Here is a 14267-nt window from a genome sequence, read left to right as displayed (position 1 = left end):
TAGAGTGTTGCTAAGGTATAGTGTATGAGGTCATGCCAGATCAGGGCCAGGCGGTTGCTTTAGTGGACATGTAAAGTGCTTGCAAAGCAAAGGCAACCTGTCAACATACTGTAAACCATAGCAACAACCTCAAGTATCATGACAACACTAAACCAACCACTTGAACAACCATAACTACGCTGTGGCAACACCTTAGCTCCTTAACACCTGCTGCACCATAGCAAAACCTTAGCAACCTCTGTCTACTCTGATCATACACTGCCTGTTGTATGCAGTGCTAACTAATGTAAGAGTTTAACTAAGATCTGATGGGTTCCATTCATTTAAGGCCGTATATCCAAAAGGCCCAGCAGCCATGGCCTCTAGTCTGGTCTCGGCTGGATCTTTTTACCCAGACAACTGGTGCTCAGTTGTTGGGCAACGCTGTCCAGACCAGTGGCAGCAGGGGGACTGTGATGTTCCTCATTACTACAAGGTCAGCAAGTGCTTATAGGCACGAATACTGTCATAAGATACATGGCTTATGGCACTCTTACGGCATCTCACATCACATTTTCTGTTGCTAATGGTGCAGTACATTTTAACATTGTCATTATTACTCCTTGAACACTGCAGATGGACTTAAATTATTTCCAGGGCTTTCTGGGACGTCAGGACAAGTAGGTCACATATACCACTAAAATATACACATGATTTATACTCTATAAACATCCACATAAATCATTTCAAAAGATATGACGGAGCATTTTCTTACTTAGTTGGACAGTGACGGCGCTTACATGTTGTTCTTTGTTTTGTTATTTAATGACAGTAATGGCCCTCACAAGAGTGAGGTTATGGCCTTCTTGAAGGGGAAGTCCTTGGAGTGCCTCAGAGACATCAGTGTGGAGGACCGCTGCTCAGCATACCTGAGCTGGCAGCTTGTGGCTCTTCTCTGCCAAATGAATGGAGTGAGTGATTGCCTGATCATATAATTTAACCTGTTCCATTTGTATGCACATGTTGGGAATAGGCCAAAATTGCCATATTTTGCTTATCTGATGTTATGTAGCTTACATATGAATTTGTTTTCTACAGCATGTTATGGGCAGCGATATTGCTGAGCTCCTACACTGTCAGGAGACAGCCAGGCTTAGACAGGAGGATGAAACCACTGTCTATGATCTGGTTGAAATAGATGACATCCGACCAAAGCCAAGGACTAAGGAGACTCCTAGTCTGAAGGCTGTTCTGCATTCCACAGAACCTGACGACTTGAGTGCCATGGAACACTTAAGGGTGTTGCTCCTTGCTGGCAAGACCCAGGTAAAGTTTCTCCTAATTATTACATCTCGCATAACAAATGTTATTCAATTCATCTGATGTAGTTGCTAATAAGCATGTTATATTGATGGTCTAGTACCTGTAGGCTGTCAATGGAAAGGTGAACATGTGTGTATCTGTGTCAATCATATCTGACAGTTTTTCATTTGAAACTGCTTCTTTTCCAGCATTGTGGTGAAACTTTAATCCACTGGCATGCTCATCTGGCCATGATTTTGTCAGTTTGGTCTGCTCCACGCGATTTATGGATCAAAAGCATTAAAACGATGGGAGACAGCTTGGGTAAAAATGAGCAGTTACTAATACATACTTGCTCGTCCTAATGCACCATATTTTCTAGTAGCAAGTGCCATCACAAACATTACTGATTGTGCTTGTGTCATTTCTTTCATCAGCATCTAAGGGCATGATTGAGGTCGGCCATTTTTGTTTTACGGCAGCTCAAATCTTGCTGGGGGTACAATATAAAGTGCCGTTTAATGTTTTCCTGGACCTTGAGCAAAGGTGAGAAGCAGAGTAACGGCATACATAAATATGGTCTAATGTCCAAGCGGTCAGTATTGCTTTAGTCATGTCTTTCCTTCCCCCACAGACTTCCCCTTGTTCTACTGGGAACAGTAGAGGGTCCACGGGACTTCAAGGTATGACTTCTTAGTTACCGCACTTTTAAATGGATTAACCGTTGTGCTTTGCTTATGTGCCTCCATCTCTCAAAAGCATATTAACCAAGGTTTTACAAAAAGTGTAACAGTGATTGTGTAAAGGAAATGTAACAGTTGTGCTGTCAGGCTTGTGTCTCTTTCTACTAAAGGGTACAACTGTGTTTATGTATTAGGCAAGGCAATGATCAACCTTTTCAATATGGACAGATATACCAATGGACTCTTTTGATTATAACACCGAATCTCTCCCTCTATCCAAGGGTGTCCATCTGGAGGCGTTCAGGGAGTCCAGTAGCTTCTCACTCTCCAGAAGCTCGTTGAGTAGATCACCTACTTTCTCCATCGATTCCGTTTGGAGTAGAACAGGTGATTCATTGTTGCAGTTTACTGTCCCTTTGGGGTCACTATGATAGTGGTTTGGTTTATTAGTTTGAAAGGCAAAGTGTGAGAGTGGTTGTTGTCTTTGTGTAGTCCATGCAGTCATATCTTACAGTCTGGACTATTACAATGCACTATCCTCAGGGATAAGCCAAGCATCACGTCATAAGCGTATGGGCCATTCTACCGAATTCGTGTAATATGCAGTCCCTCAACAATAAAAACTATTTACAAAACAATTAGGTATCTAGGCATAGATATTTAATTAGAACATGTTATGGTCTATATAAACCCAATGCATTACATGAGATAGTGATAAGCTAAATGTATACAAAATCATCATTTATAGGGTACTTTCTATTGGGAAGTAGCTGTCCCCAACCCTGACATCTAAATTTCAATGCCTTTAAATAACACTTTTCAATTTTTTTAGATTTTTTTCAATTATTTAATTTCAAAGATCTTTATTATTGGGTTGAAACAGAACTTGGAATATTTAGAATTATTGTGGGTTTAATTTTTAAATCAATTTACTATACTCAAAAAATCATGTCCCTAGTTTTCATGTCACTACCGAAACACAAGAGTTTTAGTCCATTGGCTGAGCCTGTGTTTTAGCCACGACTCTGCATTTTTGACCATGCAGTGACACTGCATCTCTGTCCCACATGGTTGAATGGTAAGTAGCTAAATCCCATAGTTTTTATATAAATGTGTTCCAAAGTCTGAAAATCGACGTGTAACCTTAAGAATTGTCACTACCGAAACGCATGTTTTCTTCAATTAAGTAAACCTTTTGGGGTTTCATGGAAAATCTTATGTTTGTATGTGTGTTCACCTCTTCAAAGATGTGTTTGAAAGCCGTGTGCTTGCTAGAATTCTTTATTTATGCTTAAAGTTAGCTAGAATTGTCACTACCGAAACAGTCACTACCGAAACATATGGTAGTGACCAGATGATTTAGGTAGTGACAAAATGAAATGGTAAGTAGTTCAATCCCATAATTTTTAAATAAATGTGTTGTGTGGACTAAAGGGCGGCCCAGAGCACCTTTTGGATGATTTTGGGAGAAAAATGAACATCCATCCAACAGTGCAGTCACTACCGAAACAGTGCAGTCACTACCGAAACAGATAAATTGAACTTGAAAATTTGGTAAAAAATTCATTTCTATGGATTTCATTGTGAAAACCTTCAAGAAATATTTGTAAAAATACACTTTAGAAAAGGGAAGGAAACACAATCTGAACAGGTCAATAATAATACTTTTTTACTATAGTAAATGTGATGTTTCGGTAGTGACAATTTTTGGAAGAGGAAAAACATTCCGACACATTCTGAAAATACAATATAAAACTTGACTGTTCTTTTACTAGATATGTGTACTTTAGATATGGTACAATATACATACGGACAAAGTTTTGGAAATAAACCATAAAAAAAATCAAAATATATCTGACATGACTTTGCATCAATTCGGTAGAATGGCCCGTATACATCTGATGGGCTACACGTATACACTGGGCTTTTATTTGTGCTTATAGCAGTTTGAGTTTTACTATACTTTTCTTCGGTCAAGTTCTTTTATTGTGTTTTGATTGTTTTGGTCTTTTTATTTTGTTATATTTATGTTTTGTTTCATTTTGTCTCCAGTCCATCCTCCCCCCCATTTTTCAGTTTTTGTTTGCTTTTATTTGTCTTAACCATTTAGTTTTAACTTATATTAGTTTGAGCTTTTGCTCATATATATATTTTTTATTCTGTATTATACATAATTATCTTAAGTCTTTGTAATCTCTTATTCTAAGATTATTCTTGTTTACTTTTATTGTAAATTGATCAACCTGTGTGGATGCATTCCAGAGTCAGCTTCTCCCGTAGTTGATATTGAGGCTGACCACTTAGAGCCGCTAACAAGCCAGGATCTGGCTGTGGAGGGGGACACAGTGGCAGCCCCAATTCCCTTCCCGTTCCAGTCCTTTGAGGAAAGGACAAATGATGGGAGTTACGGGATGAATGGTGAGTGTCTTTGTTAATGTTATTAAGGTGTCTCCCAAACCATCATGTTGGAGGGAGACTCCCAGTAGCTGCTCACTGTGGCCCAGATCTGATGTGGATGTATTCCAGAGTCAGCTGTATGTTATTATGGGATGTGTAGTGATTTACAGCAGGCCTCTGAAAGCAGCACTGATGGTCTCTTCTCCAGAAGGACCCAGGAGGAGGTGTGTGGATGTGCTTAATACATCGCTGCCTGAAGTATCAGCCGCCCCTCCCAACATGTGGGACAACATCATGACACCAATGGCAATACCCGACCTGAAGGAAGACCAAGGTCAGTCACACAAAAACAAACTCACACTCTTCAAAATATGGTCATATTACTGAGGATCAGCCCCCTGTGTTGGCCAGTAGTTTCACTGGTACCTGTGTTGTCATTTTTGATGAAAAATATGGCTGAGAAAATGAAATGGAGTTTTAAAAGCAAGAACAAATCTTGAGAGAAAAATCTGTTGATGCATATTTCTTGATTCACGCAGATGAGATTGGACTGACCACACCTTCAATCATTCTTCCAGCTCAGGTAGTCAACACACACAAAATACACATAACCAGGCTGGATTGTATTCTTGAGGATTTAATAAAATTGAAAAAGATTGACCCAATGCCATAACCTCTATACTGCATCCTCTCAACAGGTGACGAGTGACTCTGAGCCCGGCGGGCTACGGGATTCTCCCGTATTTGATGTCGAGGCTGACCACTTGCACCTGCTGACAGTCCAGAATGTTGCTGACTGTGAGGATGCAGAGAAAGCCAGTGATTTTGGCATGTCTCCCGGTGGTGACCAATCACCTTTCCCGCTGCCAGTGGTGAGTATTGACCAGCTTGCAAGCAGCCACCATCTTGAGCGCTCATCCTCTCGACAGGAGGTGGTTCATGCCAAGGAGGCCACTACTTTTGTGGTCACGGCCCAGGACTCTCTTGGATGTGATCTCTTGGACCTCATTCCTCAGGCTGAGAGTCTGACATATCAGCATCTCGCAGTGGAAGGGGACACAGTGGCAGCCCCAATTCCCATCCTGCCCCAGTCCCGTGAGTTTATTTGTTTATGTTTATGTCTCCCAAACCATCATGTTGGACCTAGACTCCCAAACCCCTGAGCTGCCCACTATTCCACTGGTACCCGTCAAGTTATCATTTTGCAAAAAGAAAAATGTATGTTTTTGCCAATAAGGCGAATCTGGAGTGAATAATGTGATTATCGTATGCAGAGGTTGGAGATATGAGCAAAGACAGTGAGGATGCAACCTCGATTTCAGCCTTTGGTTCAATTCAGGTAATATTTACTGTAATGTTAACCAAAGTAGTCAACACATCAATTATACATTACAAGGTTGGATTTGAATACTTGATAGAGGAGAATCTAATGTCTAATGTTGAAAAAGACCTCAAGCCAGGTAAGGTGTGAATAGGTCTCCTTTTCTAAATAACACATTTTCATTTACACCCAGTCTTCCATAACAATAAAGTAACGAGTGTTGTATATTCCCACCCAACTCTATTTAACGGGATGCTACGGAGTGCTAACCTCTGCGAGCTATAAACTATACCAGCTATCTCTTAGTTCAGGAACCATGTTAACAGTTGGTATTTTCTATCGTATGCAATATGAACTCTTGTTAATATGAAGCTGCACAAGCATGGAGGGTTTTAAAACTTTCCCGGCTTTCTCTTAGGGAACCATCTGAACAGTTGGCAGCAGCTAACGTGTATAAACTTGAACTCATATTAATATGTGTGAATATCGACCCGTGTTAATATGAAGCTGCACAGGCACCCTGAGGGTTTCTACCTTTTCCAATAATTGTATTAATTAAATAAAGGAGACTGTAACATCAGGTAGATACATAGGTATCATATAATGCAAATGATACTGTCCCATTTAAGGTATCATTACATGCAAATGATACTGTCCCATTTAAGTCGTTTTAGGTTACCTAAACGTTTCCTTAGCTAACTAGCTAGATAGCTAGCGTAGCAGCTAAACAACACTGTTTGCTGCATAGCCTGAAGCAAAATATAAGTTCTCAAACTCAGCTCACCAAAAACAGGCAAGACTTGGGTTCAAAGTGATCACAACCACTTGTGGATAATGTTAAATTGCGAGAAATATTGTGACACCTCCTCTCAGCAGGAGGTGATGAGTGGCACCAGGCCAACTGATATTGCTACCATCAATGGCCCTGCTGTCTTTGGTATGGAGGCTCCCCAAATACGACCTCTGATAGAGAAGGAGGTGGTGGAACCAGCATCACTTGGTCACCAGCATCATAGCGTCACGGCATCACTCAGTGATGCTGAAACTATGAAGCAAGCCCCTGGCAACATAAAGGCAGTGGCTCATACAGTGACAGCTGTTTCCACCAAGGATCACACACCATCCTTTAAGGTTTGGATACAGAAACTGAAAAATAATTTGTATATAAGGTACACAATAATAGAGTTCCATCAGTTATTAATTGTTAAAAGATATATAAGTGTTTTTAGGTAATTGATTTACTATAGATTGCTCTTATGAATGAAAGTGATTTTATGTATTTTGCCACAGAGCTCTTGTAGAAGCTGGTTACGGTGGATGTTTCCTCAGAAGAAAGGGGTTCATCTTCCAGACGACACCAACAAATCCGTAAGGAATCTTATTTGAGTATAATAAAACCAGGTAAAATAATTATACTAGGTGGATGTTTAACACATCTTTCGCATAAAATGTGTTCTTACAGATTGTTTGGGACGAGTCTAAACAGCGATGGGTGGATCACAATGAACCAGAGGAAGAGGTAACGTCTTAAATGAGAAATAGGAATAAATAGACAATCATTTCTGTGCCACTGATCTTTTATTACAGTTTTAAAGTGTAAGTTCACCCCCAGCCCAGCTCCTTCCACTGTATCATTTTGAAAAACGCTAATAAGTGGGCAAGGGGCTGAGAGGGGGAGGGTGTCTCTATCAGCAAATAAAATGATTAGAGGGCGTTAACATATACATTTAATGCAGTGGATGTGTACCAGCCAGTTGACTCTACGTCAGCATTGGTTCATTTTGTCAATATTAACACCATTATTGATGTGTTTCATATCATGTCATACTATTTAGTTTACACATTTAAGTGTGCACTACCTCTTTAAATGAAAATGAAATCGTACCCATGGATTACAGGATGAAATACACAAAGCAATATTGTTGTTTTTGTTTTATTCCAAAGACTAAAGCTATTCTGCCACCACCACCCATGGGCTTTCCACTGCTGCCCCTCAGTAACATGGGCAGTCAAACAGGAAGTGGAGGCCCAGCTAGTGGACCCCCAACCAACAGACCACCGGCTAACATGTTCCGGAAAAGAACAGGCAAGTTTGTCTATAGTGTCCTACCAACTAGACCTGACTGTTGAGTCAGTTTGATTTTTCAATTGAGTGATCTCACAGACTGAGAGCTGGCTTGTACTTAAGGTCGTTGTATTTATCAAATCAGAGCACTTAGTTGGCAAAATATTCCATTTCAGAGTTCCATTTTTAACATATTCAACCCTTAGAGCATAGGTATTCTTTTTAATGTTATTAGTAGCAATTTAACCAGCCCTGCTGAAAACCTCTTTAGTTTATTGGCATGTAGTCTAATCTACAGCAAGATACTTACATCAGTGGTCTTGTTCACTAGGAACCCAGAACAGATACATTGATGTAATGAATCCAGGTGGATATAAGCCTGGGCTGTGTGTCCCCCCACCAACCATGTTGGCCCTGCTGTCTCCTGTGGACATGACAGGAAATACATTCCACCAAGCCCGAGGTCAGTCTTAAAATAGTTTTCTTTGTTTTAAACTTTCATGATGGTTACATATGTTACATTCTTTCGCTTTAATATTATTGCATTTGTTTGTTTTACAGACTTAAAGAATGCAGGACATTTGAACTAGTCCACAGAAACCAGATATACAAAACCGACATAGTGTGACAAATAAATGTTCCTTTAGCATCATAATTACATTCTCCTGTCGTCTGTTCCTTGCTGTTCCATAAAGATGCCTTTTCTTGCGTTTCTACCATCTCCCAACACCTTCCGTCCTACTTTGCCCAACCACTGATATGTCAAAGGTTTCAAAATGGTATTACCTTACATCAGATTTCAGTCAGTACACCGTTTTTGACTGAGAAATTGAAATGTCCTCAATAGACCAATAAGGAACCCATTACAATGTCAGGCCAGATCACTTTTAAATGTTCAACTGTTTGCGATTACAGCACAAGCTCTTAGTTTAGGATAAACCAAGTCACGACTTCTGGCCAAGAACAGCATACATTCTCCTCCATCAGATCCATGGAAGACCATGACTCATTTTTATACAAATGACACATGCTAAACTACCCCCCACCCCAAAGATGACAGGCAAGGCCAGTGGGCATTAAAACGGTTTCTTTTGAAAAATGCCCAAAAGCAAAACACAAGGGTTTGGGTTTCTTCAGTCAAAAGAACAACCAGTTTTTTTCAGATTTAGCAACCAAAACAACATGCCTCCCTCAAAGAAAGACGCAAGTTGAATAGGCTATTTAATATTTTTTTATTGAATTCGATTTGCAAAGTCTGGAGATCCATGAGGTGGCCCCTATTGAGAAAAGGGAAACATTAGAACCTTCTAAAATGTACAGAAGAGACACTGCATGAAGATCATGCGCCTTACCTGGTACTTCTGGTCATCGGCCCTGTTAAAGAGGATGGGTCATCACCAGGCTCGCTTTAAGGGTGCCATAGCAGTAAAAATCCGTTCTGTCTGACTGGGCTGTGAAAAAGCTTGAGGAACCTTAGTGTTGGTCTTTGAAATATTCTGCACTTTGCGCAAGCCACTTGGAGCCTTCCTGACAGGGCGTTGAGGAATCCTCTCAAAGCTAATGTCGGTCCATGCATTGCTGCCATGCTCGTCTGTGGAACTGAAGTGAGTTACTGTACCAGGTGGAAGTTGGCCAGTGATGAACATTTCAAAGAACTGGTCATCATATTCCTCCTGGGGTGGACTGACATGACTACTGGGCTCTGGGACACTGTTCTCAGAGACAACTGGGAGAGGAGGGGGAGGCTGCAGATATCCAGAATCATGGAACTCAGATTCTTCATTGCCATGTTCATAAGTAGCAACCCTCTGAATGAGTTGCCCAGCTTTGTAGAAGGGCTCAGGTGGAGGTGGAGGACCTGCTAGAACAATCTCAGGATTTGGCTGTACAGGGTCAAACGGCATTTGAGATTCAGGCTCAGACACCCACGAGGTATACGGCAACTCGTCAGCAGGACCAGGCAAAGGCTCCATTGGACTTGCTTGGGGAACTCCTTTAACAGGTGCAGGGGAATAAAACTGGCCTTCAAGTGGTTCATAAGAATCAATAGCTATGGGGGCAGCCTCAAACTCTTCATATCCAGAACTAGTTTGAGGCATGGAGCCCTTGGCTTCAGGAGAAAAGGTCATCTGAGACACATCTTGACTGGACTCTGTATACAGCCCAGGGGTCTGAGGTGGAGGTGGACCTGACTGCTGAACATCAGTGGAGCTTTTAGATGGCCAACCAGTCTCCATTTGACCAAGCTGCGTCTGCCACCAGTTGTTGAAATATGGATCAAACTGAGGATTCATTCCATCTTGACCAGACTGCGTTAGAGGTTGCTGGGCATTATATCCTTAAATGAAGGAATGTTAAAATGAAGTTTTAAAAAAAACCTACAAAGCCATTCAGATTGCAACAGGTAAACATAAGACAGAAGGAAATTAATGGGATACCTGCTTCAGAAAACAAAAAATAATAAATGTATTAAAAGGGTTACCTTTAGTTGGAAAGCTATAGACACAATACAGCATGGCAGACAGAAGAAAAGCCCTGAAATGTATAAACAAGTTTAGATTCAAAAGACATTAACAAGCAGGAGAACTGAATAATTAGCTTTGCACCTAAGAACTGCTTAAAATCAGCATTAGCAACCACAAGAACCTCCACAACTATGCCAGTAGATCCAATAAAGACCACGTAAAACTATTAAAAGTTCTTGTTAAAAAAGGTTAAAACTACCTCAATCTCAAGTCAACGTCCATGATTCCAATAACCTCAGTCCCAAAACATCAAAGTACTACCAGTATAACTGCTCCTAGTTGCAGTGGAGAATATATAGAGGGAATTATGTAGACATCAGCCAATTAAAGACTTAATTGATTAATTAGGGTCAGGTGAAAACAACTACCCAATAATGAACATTTTCACTAGGCTTTCCTCTAGGCAGTATTCTCAACACCACCTCCGGTCATGTGATTGTTAATCTGCAGTATAGAAATTGAGTGAAAGGCTTAATAGGTAGCCTAGTGTCTAATTAAGTTACTGTAGGCCTAATCGTGAAATACATTAAGTGCAAAATGTGAATAAATGTATGATATAAATGTTTAAATATTTGGTGAATTACATTTTGTTCCTAAAATCATTCTGTTGTGATCAGGAATATCCTGATTAATCCCAATTGCACTCCTTGAACCTTTTGAACAGCACATATCAAAGGCTTGTTCTAGATCCAAAACATAACTGGATTAGGAGATCTAATCTGATTTCAGAATCCTTTGTTTCCCTTTTGAACAAACCATTTTCAAGATTTTATCCAATCTGACATCTGAAATCCAATCAGATTACTTCTGAAAAATTGGGCCCATGAAATCCAAATTGATCAATACAACCAGGGGTCCTTTCATGGTTTGATAATTAGGAATCATCACATAAATCATTAAAAACTGTAACACAGACATGTAAAAGTGTGAATTTGTCTTTTTCCTGGTGAAGTGTTCGATGCAACCTTAGGAAGGCATGTCAATACTGCATTGTTTCACATAAAAGCATGAATGAGAACAAAATGCCTTGGGGAATGTCTTGTACTTGTGAATTGATGAATAAATGTTCAAGTGGCTTGTCTGCTCTTGATAAGTTGAATGTACGATAGTTATGACTTGAGTTATGGTTAAAACAGCTTTTAAAGTTCAAACAGGCATGGCAGATTGAAATCCCACCAACGTGTTTGGGATCTTGAGTACAAGGACGGTCCCTTCATTATGGAATTCCACAGTTGCCTCTACACAAACTCATAGTAAGGTACAGCCACCTTCAGAACATTCAGCCTCACCACACTTTGACCTCAGTTCAGTGGTCATTGGAACACAAAGCAGCTGTTTGCACCTCATCCTCCATTTGGTGATTCAATTCAATTGTATTTATATTGCGCCATAACAATACAATTGTCTCTAGGCGCTTTACAGAGCCTGAACCCCCTTAGTGAAAGCACAATGGCAACAGGGGCAAGAAAAACGTCCTGTTAGTCAGGGAGAAACCTTCAGCAGAACCACGGCACATAAGGGGGGACCCATCTGCTTGAGGTCGGCCGGGTGGAGATAGGACAGGGGGAAGGGGGATGGTTGTGTGGCAGAAGGGAAAAGTGGTTGTACACAGCCAGCATTTGGTAGATGTTACGTTATATATACAGACATCCGGTTGTAGAAACATGATACAGGCAAGACCAGTTTAGTGGGTATACACTGTGCTCATAGGGTTACTGTGACAGGGGTAAGGGATGTAGGGACAGAGAAACATTTCAGTGGTAGCAATAATGTATATTGTATATAGATTCTAGCATAGGGTATGGGGTAGAGTAAGTGCGATGTGGTGGCGCTAGGTGCAATTGGACAGGGCTCAGGTGGAGAGACTGCAGCAGTGTCCCATGGTGGAGATTCTACTCTAGTCTAGATTAGAGTCTAGATTAGGTGATCATTTGTTTCCCAATTCACAGATTTGGGGCTGGTGGAGTCGGTGCATATCAAATATAAAAGACATTCAAATTACAGTTCAGTGCATGGCCATGATTGGTCTTAACTATAGAAATATCACTGTAGATTCTGGTATAAAATGACCACTTTCATGGTGAAAGAAATTCAATTCAGTCTCCTGGACACTCTCCTGATTCTTTCACAAACCACTCGTACATCTGATGAATACTTTTCTTTTGTATCGTCTGGGGCATGTCTCAGGCACATTTATGGATTCTATTATTTCTATGGTCCTCCAGATCACTTACGCTTTCCCATGCAGACCTGGATGACTGGTGTCTCTTCCAGGACCATATCGGACCATCCCTGGATGCAGGCTTTCTTGCCTGTCAAAGATGACTCAAACTTATTTATGATCAGTCGTAGACTTTGGGTGAAAGCATGTGATGATCACTGCATGGCCGTAGTGAAGTATACACTGTTGTCTCTTCTTACTAATGTGTTCTGGTTCACTTACGCTTCCCCATGTTGCCCTGGATGACTGGTGTGTCCTTCAGGATCATGTCTTGCCATCTGTGGCTACAGACCTTCTTGTCTGTCAAAGGTACACATCCCACAGAAAAACTGAATTGAAAATATAGTCAGTAATTGATTATGAGTTAAAACCTTTTGAACACATTCATGAATTACACTACTGTATTCTTCATTCTGTTCTTTGCATTCTTACTCAGTGGTTTGGTCTTTGCCTCTCCACGACAGCTGCTAGTCTCCATTGACTCCTCACCCTGCACGTGTAGGATTTCAGCAGTCTTCAAGGCCTCAGCCATTTCCTGCTTTTCCACTTTCTTGGTGACATTTGTGACGTGCACAGCTCAATACACGTAACATAAAGGGGAGACCACGCAGAATTTATAATATAATAATAATATAAGTGATTTATTAAGGGTTACAGTTATAGATATATATATATATAATAATTATAGCGAACGTGTGGTGGATGTCAGTGTAGTGAAGAGATACAAAAGATGTGATGTAACTTCAGTTAAATGGTAATATAAACAAACAACGACGATAAACCAAAACAAAAACCAAAACAAAAACCAAAACCAAAACCAACGACAACTCCAAATTCCTATCACTATCCAAATAACCACAATCCAACAGCACAATAATCCACAGCTCCAATCCAACGCTCCTCGACTGCCATCTGTTCAGGGCTTTTGTAGCCCATCCAATTCATGGAGTACACCTGTTCCCAATCACCTCCTTCACCTGTTCCCAATCACCTGCTTGAAAGACAGACAGACAGGCATGCAAATACATTGGGGCGGGGCATAGACCCGCCAGGGTCGTGACACATTCATATCTTTTCTATGGGCTTGTTGTTGCACCTTTTGATTCTTGCACCCCTCCTGAAAAAGTGTCCATTTGCTCCTGGACTTTGTTCCTCATCGCCACACCATCTTCCTGACTTGGCTTCCACCCTGAGGCCACAAGTAGAGAAATTCTCCAGTCTCTCTTGGAGGTCTTTGCTCTAGACTTGACCACCTCAGGTCTCTCACTCTTTCCTTCAACCCACTGTCCCTCTCCTGGTCCATCTTCTCCATGGCCTGCATCCTGCTGATTGTATTTTTTCTTAAAATTCAAGTTAACCCTTTGACAAACAAAAACGTATCCAAAGCTAACATAAACACTGTTGGTGTTTAACCTACTAGCTAACGTCACTGCAGACAACAATGTCTACACTGTTACACTAGCCGGAAAACCCTCTTCCAACCCGACACGTAGCAGGCATGGTTCATTGCTTGTTAAGCTGTGGCCCATGAAATTGACCGCTTCACTCTGTAGAGCAAATAAAAGAATACAAGAGTCTGCCTGGTACCCATCAAACAGGTCTTCCCTGAGCAGTGTGCCTATATGAGTCCGTCGACTTGGTCAACCTTCAGTTAGCTGTCACTGTCACATTTTGTATTGTTTCGCCTTGTTGGCCTTTTAAACACTATCTACTGGTGATAAAACACATACAACGAGTACAAAGTCCTTGCAAGGAACTTGTCGCCTCTCTAGTT

Source organism: Sprattus sprattus (assembly GCF_963457725.1).
Source record: "Sprattus sprattus genome assembly, chromosome: 3".
NCBI lineage: Eukaryota > Metazoa > Chordata > Actinopteri > Clupeiformes > Clupeidae > Sprattus > Sprattus sprattus.
The sequence above is the reverse complement of the archived record's forward strand: the minus strand, read 5'-3'. Positions refer to the sequence as shown.